An 18,836-nucleotide genomic window follows, 5' to 3' on the forward strand; every position below is an offset into this window, starting at 1 on the left:
ATGCACTTGCTGCTGCTGAATGGCCAGTGTTGTTGTTTGTATTTTATAGATCTGTGATTATTCTCTCAGTTCATAGATGACAGAGGTTTACAGGTGTTTCTCCCCTTTACCAAGTGCTAGAGTGATGCAAATGCAGAAAACAACACCCAAGTAAACCAATGCATTGCAGATTTGGAAACATTTTACATTATTAGGTACAAACCTCATTTTTGCATACTTAAATATGAAGAAAACAAAAAAAATTGTAAGATTTCTATTCTGAATTCAAATCTGTCAGAATGGAGGAATTGCTCAGATGGAATCATCAGTGGGTTCCACATGGTTTCCCCCTAACTTTTAGCCACTTAAGTGTGCTTATGGTTTGAAAAGGTCCATGAAACTGCTTGCCTTGTGTCCATGAACTCAGTCCAGCCTACTGGCTTTACCCACCTCTGATACTCATGCTTCAGGCTACAGCTTCCCAGGTTCAGCAGTGTTTGATGCTGGTCTTAGGAAGATGGAAATCATTCTTTGGTTCTTTGTCACATTGGGTGTTAGCTCTTTCTTCTCCATCTCTGGCCACTTCCAAGAAGTGAAACACAGATCCCTGTGCTCCAGGATTCCTGGGATGGTGTGGGAAGTCTTTCTGTATATGTGTTGCTTTTATTGGTTAATAAATAAATCTGTTTTGGCCAGTGGCTTAGCAGAATAGCGCAAGGTGGGAATTCTAAGCAGATAGAGGAGGGAAGAAGGCAGAGTCAGGGAGGAGCCATGTAGCAGCCAGAGGAGACAGATGCCTCCTTGGGAGCACGCCGAAACTTTACCAGTGGGCCATGACCTCATGGTGATGCATAGATTAATGGAGATGGGTTAGATAAGGATATAAGAGCTAGGTAGAAAATACACTAGAGTCACTGGCCAAGCAGTGATTTGATTAATATGGCTTCTGTGTGTGTGTGTGTGTGTGTGTGTGTGTGTGTGTGTGTGTTTTTCTGAATCTGAGTGGCTGGGAATGAATGAGTAGCATCCCTCAACACTGGGCTTTCTGCCGGGTTTCTCCTTAGAGAAAGAATCAAGCCATGTGTGCTACAGAGCAGTGTTTCCCCTCATTCTCTCTCTCCATTGCTCTTCTCTCCTACTAGGTCACACTTTCTGTATGTGTTTGTCTGTCTGTATACGCATGTGCATATAAACATCATTCAATCTTTTCTTCTAAATCATTGATCTCATGTCTCCTTTTGCTTCCTCTAAAATTCTAAGCAAGTGAAAGACATGAGGCAAAAAATGTTGCCTTTGTCTGACTGTCTAAAATAACAACACAGATGAGCTTATGAGCCTTAAGTGAAGAAAGTCCAAAGGCAAAGTATAATATGAGAAAAATTAGCGTCTAAAAGTGCCATTCTAATGCCTTACTTTCTTTATCTCTTTTCTTTCCACTTCTGATACTCATTAGTCATGTGATCCTAGGAAAGTTACTCTGCTTTCTGTGCCTTCATCTCCACATCTGAAAAATGGGAATAGTAACACCACACATGCACACACACACACACACACACACACACACACACACTGCTTGGGACATTATCTGGTACTTAGTACTAATTAACTGTCAGCGATTAGTGTAATTATGACCAGTCATATAATAATTAAGTGACTAAAATCGTGAGAGCACAATTTTTCTTCTACACACATTGGCGAAACGTATAATTTGAGGTCTAGAGGAGATACGAGACATCTCCCAGCCCGGGCTCATCATTGGCCAGACACAGAAAAAGACAGCCGAGTGGTTTGCTGTGGCTGACTCTTTCCTCGGGATCCTATTTCTATTCGCCCTGAGGGTAATGAGAGACCAAAGAAACAATTCCACCCAAGTCTAGCTTGGAAAGCCAATGAGCTTAAATGGGGTTATTTATGGGCAGACAAGTGAGGGGTTACTTACGGGCATGTGGGTGTACAGGAGCACATACGAGTGACGGGCATCTGTGCCACCACTTCACGAGTCCTTCCCTCTTCTGCAAAGGAATGTTAGTGGGCCCAAATGTGTCTGCTGTGTGTAACCACCATCTGCATTTAAGATAGTCGCTGCCTCGCCATGCCCTGAGGATGAAGTTCCACAATATTTGCCTAAGAGGAACTGGCTGTGGAGCAAGACAGTCCCCTTGATTCTTGATGAAGATATTCCCATGAGAGAAGGCGGCTTCAGCTTTACCCACAACGTCCGCCCCCACATTGCCGCATAACCGGTCCTGGGCGCTGCTTTTGCTCTTAGCAGCGACAGTGGGCTCTTTGGTAAGATGCTGCTCCCATCAAAACAGCAGTGAGTGAGGACAGGCATTTTCAAGGATCAGCCTCTAAGGGTTACGCCTCACGTGAGGGAAGTGTCCCAGGCAATGCTTTTACTGCGACACCCGGTGTATGGTGCTTTCTCCCTCTGGTTCTCAACATCTCTGGAAATCAGTGGGGTTGGTTAAGGACTGCTTGTCCAATGGTGTTACAGAACAGATTCCCTGAGTCGGGCATCTTGGGGTAGGGCCCAGGGGTCTATAATGTCACCCAATGCCCTAAATGATACTTAAGGTTTGGGAATCGTGAGGGACTCTGTTGTAACTTGAATGTGGGATGTCCCCTATAAGCTCATGTGAGTGCACTTGTCCACAGTCGGTGTACAATTTGGGAAAGTTACATAACATTTATGGAGCAGAGGAAGCGCATTGCTGTGGGCGGGCCTTGAGGTTTCACAGCCAGGCCCCACTTACAGTTTTCTCTGAGCTTTGAGACTGCTCATGTAACGTGACAGATCTATCTCATGCTCCTGCCGCCATGCCTTTCCTGCCACAACCTGTAACTGTAGGCAAAAACCAGCCCTTTCTCCCCTCGGTCGCTTTTTTCCCCCCCGGCACATTTTCTCACAGCCGCAGATGGGAAACTAATACAGCATCTGAGCTTTCTTGCAGTTCTGACATGCTTTGATTCTAAATTAAAGTCCCAGACCTGACAAGTTTGCCCACAGTGACCTTCAAATATGCTGTCCTTGTGTCCAGAAGCTGGAGGCTACAACAGGGAGTGCACATGCTTTCTAAAAGGTCATCCAAAGTGTGTTCTGTTTCTCCCTCCCTGAGGGCCACCGAATGCAAGCTCCTTGTGTGAGCAGGGAACGTTGTCCTACTGTCGTGAGTCACCGCGCAGCTCCTCTAATTTCTGACAGTGACAAACTGTTTCTGTGACGTAATCCTGGGAACTGGGCACATGGACTCTTCTGAGCAGCTTGCTGCTCTTTGGGGTTCTTTAGATTTTTCAAAGCAGTTGTCCTGGTTTAACTCTTAGATCAGTCTGCCATCTCCAAGTCCCACTGGGCAACTCCAGTTGGAGGTGAGCCTCTCCAAATTTAAAACATATCAGGGTGGAAGAAGCCACCAGGTAGTTGAAGTATTTGGGTTAGTCTTCTGTAGCTGGAAAATGGGCTTGACACTTTCTGATGCAGAGTTCCACTACTGAGACCATTCATGCCAATGCCACTGTACCAGTGGGTCCATTTGTCTTTAAGAAAGAACATGGTATAAGCGCTTGTAAAGAAGTCTTTAAAAACAGGTGTCTGACTTGACAGCATTGTCTCTGACCTTTATGCTGAGAGAGAGAGAGAGAGAGAGAGAGAGAGAGAGAGAGAGAGAGACTTGTTTCAAATGATGCCCTGTTGCCTATAACATAGGAAATACAAGCAGCTTGTTGCTTCAGCATAGGTACGTCTGTACGTCTTGTGGTCATTTTCTCATTTTAGGTGTGAATTGGCTTATTTCTTTTAAGTTTTACTAATGTATTTTCTGGGGTTCATCTTTAATCCTATTTTTCCTCAAAAAAAAGTGCATATAAGCTGGGCAGTGATGGCGCACGCCTTTAATCCCAGCACTCAGGAGGCAGAGGAAGGCGGATCTCTGTGAGTTCAAGGCCAGCCTGGTCTACAAGACCTAATTCCAGGACAGACAACAAAGCTACACAGAGAAACCCTGTCTCAAAAAACCAAAAAAAGAAAAAAAAATAAAGTGCATACAATTTAACACACAAGAAGTCTTGACACTCGTATGCTTTTCTATAATACGAAAATAGAAAGGATTTTTGATTTTTGGTTGAATGTTTGGTACTAAAGTCTTTAGATTTGTCACTGTAAAGATTCAATCAGCTGAATTAGAGTTTGATAACTTTATAAAATATGGTCCTTGTTCTAAAAATAATCATTTATACTCTTTGTCATAGCGATCAAGAGAAAGTCTAAGGTCACCAGCACCACTCTTAATTGACATCAGTTAAGTATATAGTTTCTCCAGGGAGGAGAAATAACTTGGCCTATTTACTATCTGTGATGTTTAAGGCTAAATTCTAGAATCAGTCTTCTTGGCTAGAAATCAACAATAATTTTCACAGGTCTCTTTCTTTGCTTCCTGGCAATTGTGATACTGCATGCATGGTAGGAGGACACAGCAAGTGCATATAAACCCATTCCCTCAAGGCCAGACTTGGCAGCTGGTTCCCACCCTCAACCATTGTTGAGCTGAGAGTTGTTGAGCATTGTCTTTGTATGTGGGAATGTAAACCGAGATCTATAACTTTGTCATTTTATTTTAAAGACTTAAAAAGAGCAAACGATATGGATGAAAAGTAGACACCACAAGCAGCCATCCTTGCTGTGGGCTCCGGAATTCTTTGCCAAAGGGCGCAGACAAGCTTTTTCTTTCCACTTGGTTAATTACTTTCAATTGGTTGTTCAGCACCCAGAACTATTAATTACTCTAAAATACCCAATTTTCCTTTCTCACTCTCAATTCTATGATCCTCTAATTAATGAGTCTCTTAACTGCTTTGTGTATTGAATTACTGAGAAGTTTAGCATGATACTGGGTACGTTAGATAATTGGTTCTTTCTAACATGGAAACACTTGATTTCTAGAAAATTCATTGTGGTGTGGCTCAGCATTCAAAGTGAACAGCAGTGTATGACGTAACTTCCCTTAACCATCTTGTCTCTTGACATCAACAATTCCCCATCTCTTTTCCACTCTGGGGCTACTTGTAGAGATGATGTTCCTGAAGTAGATTCCCCATGGAAACTGAATTTAGCAGCTTTTGTTTTCCCTTTGAAGAGTAGATTCCAAGATAGTCTACCTCACCTTGTGTGTCCTTGTGTTTACCATTGTAGCTCTAGACCTCCCAGTGATTCACTGTTCGGGGACTGCATAGCTTGTGAGAACTCTAAAGTGCTGTTGGGGACAAGAAGAACAAGCTGTCATGGCACCAATGAAATGCATTGAAACACTTGGAAGAATTGGAGAGATATAAGGAAATTGCGTCTTTGATATCTTTTAGGGTGATTCTTTGCCTGCATAGGTTTGCACTTGGAGTCTCTTACTTTTTTGCAATTGCCAAGGCTCTTTTAAAGAATTTGGAAATGGTGGTATAGACAAATACCCTCTCATTATGCAACTGATATTGTACTAGAAACAACAACACACAAAGGGAATTCAATTTTGATGGAGGAGGGTCATCTGTCTATGTGTTACTTTCATTGGTTAATAAAGAAACTGCCTTGGCCCTTTGATAGGATGGAAAATTAGGTAGGTGGAGTAAACAGAACAGGATGCTGGGTAGAAGACAGTGAGATGTCTCCATGATTCTCCAACCCCAGACGGATATAGGCTAGAATCTTCCCCATAAGCCACCACCTCTTGGTGCTACACAGATCATTAGAAGTTGGTTAATTAAGATATGAGAATTAGCCAATAAGAGGCTAGAACTAATGGGCCAAGCAGTGTTTAAAAGAATACAATTTGTGTGTTGTTATTTTGGGGCATAAGCTAGCCAGGCGGCTGGAAGCCAGGTGGCAGGAACACAGCCCACTGCTCCTTCTACACAATTTCTTTGTGAAATAAAATGTTGAAAAACATATTTTTGTCAATGTGTTTTCTTTTTCAGTTCTGTCACAGTTTTTGTGGAGACTTCCTTTGGGTCAACCCCAGGCTGTGTGGAGATTGAAAGTTGTGATTGCTTTTAAAGGCCGGGCATGGTAGTATTTGATACAATCCTATATTATAGGGGTGGGGTGGGGAACAGGATGGAGACAGATGGATCCCAAGAACTCACTGACTCTAGGTTCAGTGAGAAATCCAGTTCCAAAGGGAGGTGATGTGATACAGAGATATCAGCTGGGAAAGGGCTCTTTATGATCCATTGATGGATGCCTGGCATCCAGTGTGCTTTTCTGTGATGCCATTTGCTGTCATAAGAAGCTTCTTTGGTGAGACATGGTGGCTACAAATCTCTACAGATGCTTGGGGAAGCAGAATTTGGCTTTCTCAGGGATGAGCCCCCTTATGGCTGTCTAATTGAGAGTGGTTAGCCAGAAAGCACCTATACATAAACAGCAAAAGTAGGTCCAACAGGTTGTATTTAAATGTTTGTGCATACACATGTGCATGTATACATGGCAATAACAAAGAAAAAGAAACTAACAAATTGAGAGTTGGAGTCATGTGAAGGGTTGGAGTAAGGGTACCTTGGGGGAATAAAGGGAGGAAAGAGGGATGATACAATTCTATTTCAATTAAAAATATTTTTTAAAAGCCAAACTGTTGAAGGAGCTGTAGGCTGCCCACCACCCCAGCTCCCGGCCACCTGACTAGCTTATGCCCTGAAATAATTACATGGAAACTGTATTCTTTTAAACACTGCTTGGCCCATTAGCTCTAGCCTCTTACTGGCTATATCTCACATCTAGATTAACCCATTTTTAATAATCTGTGTACCACCACGAGGTGGTAGCTTACCAGGAAAGATTTTAACCTGCGGCTGTGTAGGGTGGGAGAATCATGGCGACTGCCTGACTCGGCTTCTTTCTCCCAGCATTCTGTTCTGTCTACTCTGCCTACCTAATTTTCTGTCCTATCAGGACCAAGGCAGTCTCTTTATTTAACCAATGAAATTAACACAAAACATAAGACTCTCCTCCATCACCAAACCCCAAAACAAAACAAAAAATGAGGTAGAGACAAAAGGAAGAATACCTCTGGTTTGACATAGGCAATATACCCCTCCACATACACTTACACCACAAACACCTATATTACACATACTTACTTACACCACACACACACACACACACACACACACAGAGAGAGAGAGAGAGAGAGAGAGAGAGAGAGAGAGAGAGGGGGGGGGGTCACTTAGATTTCTGTAAAGTATTGCAACTGAAGAATTTTTTTAAAACTATAAACTTCACTTCTTCAAACCTTGTAGAAGAGCAGTGACTTTGTGCTGGTCTTATCTTCTGGTCCTTTCTAGAACTTAAGAGACATTACGAAAACTTGTACCCTACCCATTTATTTCCCACACAATATCATTTTCACAGTCTTATTCTCTAATAATTTTTCAACTGAATAAACTTTTCTTCAAATATTTTAACTCGGTTTCAAATTGCACCAATATTTTAAGTGCTATTATTATCTTAGGTCATCTTCTGCTGTTAGTATCACCTGTGTTTGAGGAAACAAATTTAATTATTATAAAATATTATACATACTATATGCCTTCTGATTATGATGGTCAGTTTTAATTTTCAATTTGACACAATATAAAAATCACCTGGTAGGAAAGTCTCAGTGAGGGGCTGTTGGATTAGCTTAGCCTGTGGGCATGCCTTTGGGGGAATGAAACTACTGGATTGTTTTGTATGTGTACATGTAGCATCATCATAACCTGTCAAATGGTCCTGGTAGCGTACCTGTACTGTTTACATTCTCACCTGCACTGCGCAAGAGGCTGACTAACTGCAGCTCCGCATCCAAATGAAATCTCCATCTTAATGGTAACCAACCTCCTCGTTATGAAGATATAAGACAAGTATTTTCATTTATATTTAACCAGTGGCTAACAAATTATGTTGATTTTTTTCTTTTGTAAGTAGTACTTTCAATTGGCACATCACTACATATGTATGGGTTATGACATGTTATTTCAATACATGTATGGACTGTGTAATGATCATCACATTAAGATAACTGTTATATTCATTCCCTTGGTCATTTATCATATCTTTTCTTTGGTGACATTCAAAATCCCTTTGGAAATAGACAGGGAATTGTTATCCACTACAGTTATCTCTTCTGCTGAGTATGTAACCTTTGTTGGTGCCATTGGGATTTGAACTCAGTCACAGTTCTTCAGGACAGCTTTATACGGCTTCAATATCCAAATTGTGGTCTTATCTGACCTGTGTTAAGAATTCATACCTGCCCTAGTTAGCCCCAGCTATCAGCTTGACATAGCCTAGAGGCATGTGAGAAGGGTGAGTGCCCAGATCAGATTTGGCTGTGTCTACTGAGGATTTTCCTGACTGTTAGTTGATGTAGCAGGGCTCAGTCTACCGTGGGTGGCACCATTCCCTGTTCAGGTGGTCCTGGCCTGTGTAAGAAAGCTAGCTAAGATGACTCTGTGACAAGTCAGCAGCCAATATTCCTCCATTGTTTCTGCATTGGGCTCCTGCCATGAGTTCCTTCAACGACAGACTGGAATTTGTAAGTGGAAATAAAGCATTTCTTCCTCATAGGTTGCTTACTCAGTGTGCCTTGTCACAGCAACAGAAAAGAAGCCAGATCACCTAAACAGATACCTTCTACTTTCAACTTCCTAAAGGCTCACGCAAGCCACAGTTACTTTCAAATACTTCAAAATATGAAAAAATTAACTGGTCCATTTCTGGACTTGACCTGCCAGCAGTTATTGACCTTGGGTTGAATTTTACTTTCTTCAAAGTGGTACTCTTACTATTTGTCCAGGTTGGCTTTGAAGTTCTGGGCTCAGGCACTCTATCTACCTTAGTCTCCAGAGCTGCTGGAACTGTCGGTGCCTGTCTCAGTAAGGGTGTATCAAGCACACTTTAAATGTGACTAATACTGCCAAGTTATTAACCTATTTGAATTCACTGCAAATGATTGAAAAATGGAAAGAAAAACTAAGTATTTCAAGTCAAGGTTCAGATAGTTTGTTTATGTTATTTCTGACTCTTGGTTGTGGAACAAAACCTATGTTATAGAACAAAGCCCAAGCAGGGTTCCTGGCTGCAGCAGAGACCCTCAAACCCCCACCATGCTACCCGGTATTCCCTGCCCTTCCCTGTCTCTTTGTAAGGAGTTGGAAACCATGCCTATTGATTTAATATTTACTTTATTAAAAACATCCCAGGTCAAATAATTAGCTTGATTTAAACTTTCCCAGGATGTTAGGAATCTTGTTCCCTTTGGGAACTTTTGAGCATCCTTAGCCAAGGTAGGAGCAGGTTCCTGAATCACCAGCACTAACACTTGGTTGTGACCCTTGCCTTACATGAGAGGAGACTTGCCCATGTCAAGATATGCCAGTTTCCATGAATTCAGAACAGAGCACAGAATCCTGCATTTCCAGTAGGAAAGCAATCTGTTCTGAGAGACTTCAAGCTTTACTGCCTGGACATAAATATGAAGGTCTGCAGTTAAATTTAGGTTTCTGTACTAAGCTAGTTTTTCTTAAGTTGAAACAAGGACTTAAATGGAGATCACTTATTTGAAAATGTAAAATGTAGTATGAGAATGTGCAGTGATGAAAGGGAAAACAGAAATCATATCCAAAGATGTGCTATTGAGCAGGTCAGCACAGGTCTTGACTTCTGAACTTCTCTTGGGAGTCTGAGTTCTCTAAGAATTAATGACTTTTCTAGAGTCAACTGGCCAATCTGGCATCTCAACTTAATGATTTTTTTAGAAATAAATTTATATGGTACTCAACTTTGTTTGGAAAAGCAAAAATCCCAGGTTAGCCAAAACAATCCTGTACAATAAAAGAACTTCTGGAGGCATCACAATCCCTGACTTCAAACTCTACTACAGAGCTACAGTACTGAAAACAGCCTGGTATTGGCATAAAAATAGACAGGAGGACCAATGGAACTGAATAGAAGACCTGGATATTAATCCACACACCTTTGAACACCAGATTTTTGACAAACAAGCAAAAAAAATCAAATGGAAAAAATAAAGCACATTTAACAAATGGTGCTGGCATAACTGGATATCAACATGTAGAAGAATGAAAATAGACCCATATCTATCACCATGCACAAAATTCAGGTCCAAATGGATCAAAGACCTCAACATAAAGCCAGTCACATTGAACCTTGTAGAAAGAACATGGGAAGTACACTTGAACACATTGGTTCAGGAGACCACTTCCTAAATATAACCCCAGTAGCACAGACATTGAGAAAAACAATTAATAAATGGGACTTCTTGAAGCTGAAAAGCTTCTGTAAAGCAAAGGTCACGGTCAACAAGACAAAACGACAGCTTACAGAATGGGAAAAGATCTTCACTAACCCCACATCAGACAGAGTTCTGATCTTCAAAATATACAAAGAACTCAAGAAATTGGTCATCAAAACAACTCTGAGATTCTATCTTACACCTGAAAGAATGGCCAAGATCAAAAACACTGATGACAACTTATGCTGAAGAGGTTGTGGGGAAAAGGGAACACTTCTGCATTGCTGGTGAGAATGCAAGCTGATACAGCCCCTTTGGATGTCAGTGTAGTGATTTCTCAGAAAATTAGGAAACAACCTTCCTCAAGACCCAGTAATACCACTTTTGGGTATATATCCAAAGGATACTCAATTGTGCCACAAGGATATGTGCTCGCCTATGTTCATAGCAGCATTGTTTGTCATAGCCAGAACCTGGAAACAACCTAAATGCCCTTTGACTGAAGAATGGATAAGAAAAATGCGGTACATTTACACAATAGAATACTACACAGCAGAAAAAAATAATGACATCTTGAAATTTTCAGGCAAACAGATAGAGCTAGAAAACATCAGAGCTCAATGAAATTTTTTTAAAAAGGAAAAAATAAGCTTATAACTAACTATATAAGTGAATTAAATGTTTTATTCAAACTAGAATGTCATATGCACTTTCAGTTTGCAGGAAGTTCATACACACAGGTTAGGACACTATTAAATTCAGAAGAATTAGTAACAGTTGGATCAAGAGGGCTATGGCTTGGGCACTAGAGTAATATATAGTAGCTAGAAGTAGCTCTTCTACTGGGATATTTCTTCTCAGTGCTAAAGATAGAACCCAATGCCTCTCTGATGCCAAGCAAGTGCTGTACACCCACTGCATCTCCAGCCTGAGGAATAGGTCTTGTGTCTTTAGCATTTACTGATTCATATCAAATAATTAATTTATTAATTTATTTATTTTTAAATAAATAAATTCAATGAATACATTTAATTTGATAAATAACTTAAATATAAATAAAAATTAAAATGCATATTTAATTAGATTTTATATTTAATTAAAATTTAATTAATTTTGATTTTAAAATTAAATAAATAATCTAATGGTGAATAAGTTATTTTATTTATTTGACATATATGTATTGATACCATCATATCATTGACATTGCCACAGATATTGGAAAGTCAGAGACACAAAGGGAATTTTTTGGTGTAATAGGAGCAGCGGGCTGCTTCCTGCCACCCAGCTAGCTTTACCCGAAATAATTACATGGAAACTGTATTCATTTAAACACTGCCTGGCCCATTAGTTCCAGCCTCTTATTGGCTAGCTCTTATATATTGATCTAACCCATTTCTAATAATCTATGTAGCCCATTAGGTAGCTTACCAGGGAAAATCTTAACCAACATCTGTCTGGAGTGGGAGAATCATGGCGAATGCCTGACTCAGCTTCTTTCTCCCAGCATTCTGTTCTGTCTACTCCGCCTACCTAATTTTCTGTCCTATCAGAGGCCAAGCAGTTTCTTTATTACTTAACCAATGAAACAACAGATAGAAAGATGACCCTCCTCCATCATTTCCCCTTTTTCTGTTTAAACAAAAAAGAAAGGCTTTAACTTTAACATAGTAAAATTACATATAACAAAACAGTTATCAAGTAATAATTACAGTTACAATATTTATATCTACTTTATCTTTTATCATAACTAAGGAAAACTATAACTATAACTAACCATCTAAGACTCCAGAAGGATATAATATTACCTAAGTAAACAAGAAATCCAAAACTCTAGAAATGACAGAGACATCTCTCTGCCTGGACAGTCACCCAAAGTTCCTCTGTACCGTTGGGGCATCCATCTTCGGCCTACAGGCCCATAGTATCCAGTAGACATTTCCATGAAGCAGGAAAATTCAAAGACAGTTCAGTCACTTTCTGCTGTATCCTGCAGAATGTCTTGCAGACTCTTTCATGAATCAGGAACCCCGAAAGACCATCTCACCTTTAGGCAAGTTCAGTAGTCCTCTCTCTGCGGGTTCTCTGTGTCCAGGTTATGCATCAGTCCAGGCAAGAGCAGTTTCTTACCCAAATAGTTATCAAACTCCATAAGGAGCCTCTTCGATGCCCATCTTCCTCTTGAAGTAGCTGGTGCTGCCAGGAGCAAACATGTCTCATTGTCATGAAAAGCTCTATGTTATTAAACCATTAAACGCCATGTTCTGTAGTCTTTGAAAGATATGAAGAATGCCTATCTTACTGAAATATATCTCTATATATCTAGAAAAATCTAACTAACATGACTACAAGCTTGACTATTATCCATTAACAGCCTATATTTCCTAATTATACATTACATTTTAAAATGAACTACACAATCACAATACCTTATATAAGAGCAGAAATACTTATACATATAACAAAATTGACCTTAAAACCACACCAATGAAAATTATTCATATCTATATCAATTTTTTTCTCAACTTTTGGCAATAGAAGCATCTCTAGGTTTGCAGAGATGTTTACTTTTTAATTCTACACACCAGAAGTGGCATATCACCCAAGAGTTCCTTCACTGTAACAACAGTGTTTGACTCTCCCTATCAAGACCCTAAAGACACATAAAGATTTGCTGGGAATCTGTAGTTTATCTAACACTAAAGCCCTAATAAACTTTAGGCCTCTTTATCCAAACTTCTGTTGTTAGTAACACCCACTAAAATGACAGCACCGTCTTTGGTGCAAGGGTTTTCTCGGCTCTCCTGTCAAAGTTCTCTGAGGAAGCATGGCAGGGCCAGAGGTGGGCTCCATGGAGGGAAGCTGACCACTCATTTCCTCTCCCTGATGCCTCTGCTTGCTTCCTCATACAACCCAGTGCCAACAGCCCAGCAGTGTGCTGGACACTCCCATGTAAATCAGTCAAGAAAATGCCCTACAGCCATCTGCAGGACTAACTGGTGGGGCCGTTCCTTCAGGCTCCTTCTTCCCAGATAGCTTAAGTTCTAGTCCAGCTGACAAGAGCAACAACAGACAGCCAGAACAGTGCAACTGTGGAGCTCATTTGGAAAGAAAAACTTCAGCACTGCCTGGCAAGGTAATACCCTAAGACACATGTTCAGAAGAAAACTGCCAACCAAGAAAGTCCTCTAACCCAGAAACAAACTCACGCATGTACAGGCATCTAATTTCAAAAATGATGTCAAAAAATGTACTCTGAAGAAAAGCCTTGATCCTCAACAAATAGTCCTGAGAAATCTGGACAGTCACACGTGGCTGAATGAAAGTAGATTCCTAGGTCTCACCCTGTGGGAGAATCGAATCCAAATGAACCAGAGACCTCAGCATAAAAGGTGAAACTCTGCAACTGCTGGGTGTAAACAAAAGGAAGAGGCTTCAAGACATAGGTATAAAAAAAAAATTAGACTCCAGAACAAAGGGGAGCATTATCGGAATCAAAAGGCAACCTATAGAATGGGGAAAAATCACAGCCAACCACTGGTGTGACAAGGGGTTAAGATTTCACATAGATAAAGAGCACGAAACAGTCGCTTATTCTCAATTCTCTGACCAGTTATGAATCCCTGTCTAAGCCATTGCCCACTGCTAAAAGCAATTTAACTAAGGTTAAGAGCAGCACCAGTCTATGGGACCAAACATAACCATTTAACAGCATACCCATTTAGCAAAATAACTTTGGAAGATGTGTCCCCATGACCTGTGACTTCTCCATATACGGACAGCTGACCATATCCAGTACCAGGCATCAATTTCCCTTGGAGTAGGCCTCAATAGATTGGTTGCCCCTCATACGAAGATGTTAGCCTCAAGTCTTTTATGTGTTTAACTTGGAGTCCATGTGAATGTAGGCTGGGAAGTACATTAATGGGGCAGGAAGAGTGATATATAGATACAATAAAAGGAGAGAGGGAGCCTATTGGAGCAGAGGTGTTCAGCTGGGAAGTATGGTGGGCACTGGGCAAATGAATTGGCATTGGTTAAACAAAACGCAGGGTGTGTAAAAAAGCTAGATGGATACCTATGATCTTACAACCTGAGTAAAGACTGCAATAATAAGAGAGAGTAGAACATGTGTGATGTGAATTAACAGGGAATTGCTAAGGATTAGAGGTATTAGAGATAGGAGAAAGAGAAAAAAAGGCAAGTTAACCGAAAGCAAGCATGTATAAAGAAGCATTATGGAAATCCACCAGTTTGTAAGCTAATTAAAAATAATTTAAAAGTAGGCATTTGAACAGAAGTGCCCAGCATGGGTGGAAAATTCTGCTCCCAGAAAATGTGGATTATTAAATGAAAATTTCAATGCCAAGCACAAGTTCCTTTGATATGCGTTATTGGTCAGGGAATCCCCAGAGGCACCTAAGAAACTATAACTTATTGCTGTTGCCCTGAGTTGCCAAATAAAGCTGCACAGTAAGACTCTGTTGCTGAAGCTACATGTTCTTTAATTGCGGGACATACAGAAATCCATCTGAAACGGAACAGGAAATGCTCTCCATGCTGGCTGATTTCAGAATGCGGCAGGAAGGCATTGTGCAGGCTACTAGAGGAGAAAACACGGCAGTGGTCTTCCCTAGCACTCAACCCTGCATGCTGATCTGCCTGGTGAAATAAGCATAGCTGTTAGGAGGGGTAGCTGTTGCTTTACTAAATGGTTGCCATAGGGTCTCTATTGCTATGAAGAGACACCATGACCACGATGACTCTTATAAAGGAAACTTTTTCATTGTGGGGGAGAGCTTGCAATTTCAGAAGTTTAGTTCATTATCTTCATGGTGGGACATGGTGGCGTGCAGGCAGACATGGTGCTGGAGAAGAACCTGAGATTCCTACATCTTGATCCAGAGGCTACAGGAAGTGAGCTGAGACACTGGACATGGCTTGAGCATATATGAGACGTCAAGGCTCACCTCTGCAGTGATAGACTCCCTCCAGCAAGGCCATACCTAATACAACAAAGCCACACTTCCTAATAGTGCCATTCCCTATACACTTATGGGGGCAATTCAAACTATCAGACGATCACATTCAAACTATTATAATGATCAATGCTGTCAAACTACCATATAAATATTTATGTTTACATCAGTGGATTTGTGTTGCTCTCAGTCCTGGCCAGAGAAACTCCTTAATACAGTGGGCAGCAGTTAATGCAGAGACTTGTCACAGTGCTGAGCCTGAGGGCCTGTGAGTGCTCAGCCATGGATGACCTATTAGCTACCCTTTTATTGCTGAAATAAAACACTGCAATCAAGGCAACTTAAAGAAGAAAGCATTTATTTGGGCTTATGGCTTCAGAGGGCTACAGTTCATGATGAGGAATGGCAGCGTGGAGCAGGATCAGAAAGCTGGGCGCTCACATCTTGAACAGCAACATGAATCAGTTAGAGAACTAGAAATGTCTAGATCTTAACTTCCAAGCCTTTCTCTATGGCATACTTCCTCCAACAACACCACACCCCCTAAACCTCCAAAACAGTGCCATCAACGGAGACCAAGTATTCAAATGCCGAGACTATGGAGGCTCCACACACAAACCACCATATTTGGCATATCTTTATCTACTCCTCTCCCATCTCCCCCCCCCCCCCAACTCAGAGGACAGCGTAGAAGAGGGAGTGCAGAGAAATTCAGAGCAGGAGGGTGGAGAAGAGTGCTGTGAAAGGCTGTGTCTGGACACGACTTGACTATAGGACGCACGAGCTCATATGGGTTGTGGTTACCTGTGCAATAGCAGCCTGTTAAAACTACAGCAAGAAGAAGGGAAGGGCTCCTGGAGTTTTACCTCAGCTGAGGAGGTGTTGACAGTTGAGAGCAGCTTAGGGGAGGGAAGGTCACTCCTCTTTGGGGCTGTGGCCAATGATAGGTTGGTCGTATCCGTTTCCTCCCTTAAAAATACACACACACACACACACACACACACACACACACACACCTCCCACTGAGTCCATATGTGTAGCAGGTGTGGGGCCTTCTGACCCCTACACAAATGCCGTCTCTCTCTCTCTCTCTCTCTCTCTCTCTCTCTCTCTCTCTCTCTCTCTCTCTCACACACACACACACACACACACAAATAAAGTAAATAATATCATGTAAAGAACTTCACAAATCATGTATATTTCTAGGAAGGAAATATGATTTAATAAAGATTCTATTGCCTTCCAAGTGCCTCTGTTCTATGTTGACCTTGAACATCTGTGATGTCAAAAGCAACAATCGAAATAGTATTTCACTGCTGTGTGCATCAGTGTGGCCCAAGGAGGGAGGCTAGGAAACAGATCAAAAATGAATCCAATGGCCTATTATCCCATCACTTACATTATTTCAACAGGGGCATGTTTTGTGGTCGCCTTCAACCTTCCCAATGATCAGAACAGGATGTTTGCTTAAATCTCATTAATGATTACTCCATGACGACCATGTTGTTAAGAAAAAAGGCATACAATTCGATTATAATCACTTTAAAACTTCCCTGTGCTTCTGTTGTTTTATTTTCAGCAAAAAAATAATCTGTTGAAAAAAGTCTTCATCTTAAAAGACACCCTAGTGGAGGTTGGTGCTGAGCATACACAGGACATCCACTAAGTTCCCCTTGGGGAGACAAGGCAGATTTAGCAAAAGTTCCCAACAGTCTAAAAGTTTCATATTCTTAGTTTGCAAAGGTTCTAGGACCACATGTTACAAGAACACGGCTATGCAAAAAGAACGTCTTTAAAATAAAAAGAAAGAAAAATAAAAATCTGCTGTCCTTGTCTTGTTTTGAAAATACCCTGCTCCCTCCCTGAAACCAGCTGGTATTTTTTCAGGGAATCTTTGAAAAGTGACATTGAGCATGGTGGTGCTGGAACCCTGGGGTGATTGGGAATTTGACATTGAACACTATGGTGCTGGAACCCTGGGGTGACCAGTAATGTGACATTGAGCATCATGGTGCTGTCACTGTGGGGTGACTGGGAATGCAGATGCTTCACTGACCTTAAACCAATTTGGCTTGGTTTCATCTTGGAGCTTAGGACTGAATGGCTAGGAAATCCTACAGTGCTCCACCAGCCCTGCATCACTCCGAGCAGATGAGGGTACCAATGTAGCAGGGGCAGCTGGACGGAGACACAGCCTCCTCCTGCTGTTCTGAGGTGGTGCGGACAACTTAAAATTGCTCTTCTTTCCATGAGTTGGACAGCAGGAGTTAGAGATGTAGAACATGTAAGAAGGCTGTGTCCAGAGTAAACTTAACACCAATGAAAGCACTGAAACCAAGTCCTAAGCACCATACTGCAGCCGTTTAGAGACTGATGGTATTTTTTGATTATACCGTTATTTAAGTTTTAATATTTATTTTATTTTATGTGTATTGGTGGCATGCAGGATATGTGCATGCCGTGCCCACGAAGGCTAGATCCCTGAGGACTGAAGTTACACATAGTTGTGAGCCACCATGTGGGTGCTGGGAATTGAACCCGAATCCTCTGGAAGAGCAGCCAGTGCTCTTAACTGCTGAGCTATTCCTCTAGATGCTGCATCATAAATTATTTTGATAAAAGACATAGGTCATTTCCTATGGATTCAGTCAAAATGCTTTTTCTGACCAAATCATTCGGTTATTCAATTCTATCGTGCTTGTCTACATGTTTAATTTTGTTTTAATAGATACATTGAGAACATAAAAGTGTTCATTTTTGAGATCCAGCCAGCCAAAAGTCCAGCGTGGATGGGGGTGGGATTCCTGGGCCACACCCCTCGCTGATGAGATTTGGGAGCTGATGGCTGCTGAGGGAGGAGACTTGTTTTTCTTTGGGGGTGTGGTCATTCAGAAGTCGTTTATGCTCAATGAAGTGCCCTACCTCAATGCACAAGGCAAAAGCACTGACTGGACTCAGGAGGTTCTAAAAACCAACCCAAAGCAACAAAGGCAGAAGAAAGGTTCAAGAAAATGTGTCGAAGGAGTTGGAAGGGTGGACTGAGGGAAGTATATGATAAAAATACATCGTATATACAAATCTGATGTTCTCTAAAAGTACATAAAAATACTATTTTAAAAATGTATATTAGTGGGAATCATGTAATATTCCAAAATTGTATCATATCTAAGGTAACTTAAACATCTTCTCAAGCATCTGTCACTTCCCCATGGAGAAGCATCTACCCGCATTTCAAAGTACGCAGTGCATTACCCACTGCCTCAGGCTCCCATCCCACTGTCCTCAGCGCCCATCCGTGCACCTTCCCCGCTGCCTCCTCTCTCTGGCCTGCAGCGCTCACTGTTCTACCCTCCATTTCTGTGAGCACAGTTTGGTTAGATTTCACATACGGGTGATGCCAGAGGACAGAAGGGAAGGCATTGCTGACTGTCCAGTTTACGCATTCTCTCTCATCTGATTGTCCATGATGGTGCTCAGGACACTGCCCTGGGCCCCGAGTTCGCCTGTCCCTTTCTCTGTCTGATGGGCCCTTTGAGGTCTAGCAATGCTTCATTCCTTTTAGTAACCACAGCTCTCATCTTTTTCATGTTCCTGGACCATGAGA

Source organism: Alexandromys fortis, unplaced genomic scaffold (genome assembly GCF_014885135.2).
Source record: "Alexandromys fortis isolate MF-2015 unplaced genomic scaffold, M_Fortis_MF-2015_v1.1 scaffold_130, whole genome shotgun sequence".
In the NCBI taxonomy this organism is placed as follows: domain Eukaryota; kingdom Metazoa; phylum Chordata; class Mammalia; order Rodentia; family Cricetidae; genus Alexandromys; species Alexandromys fortis.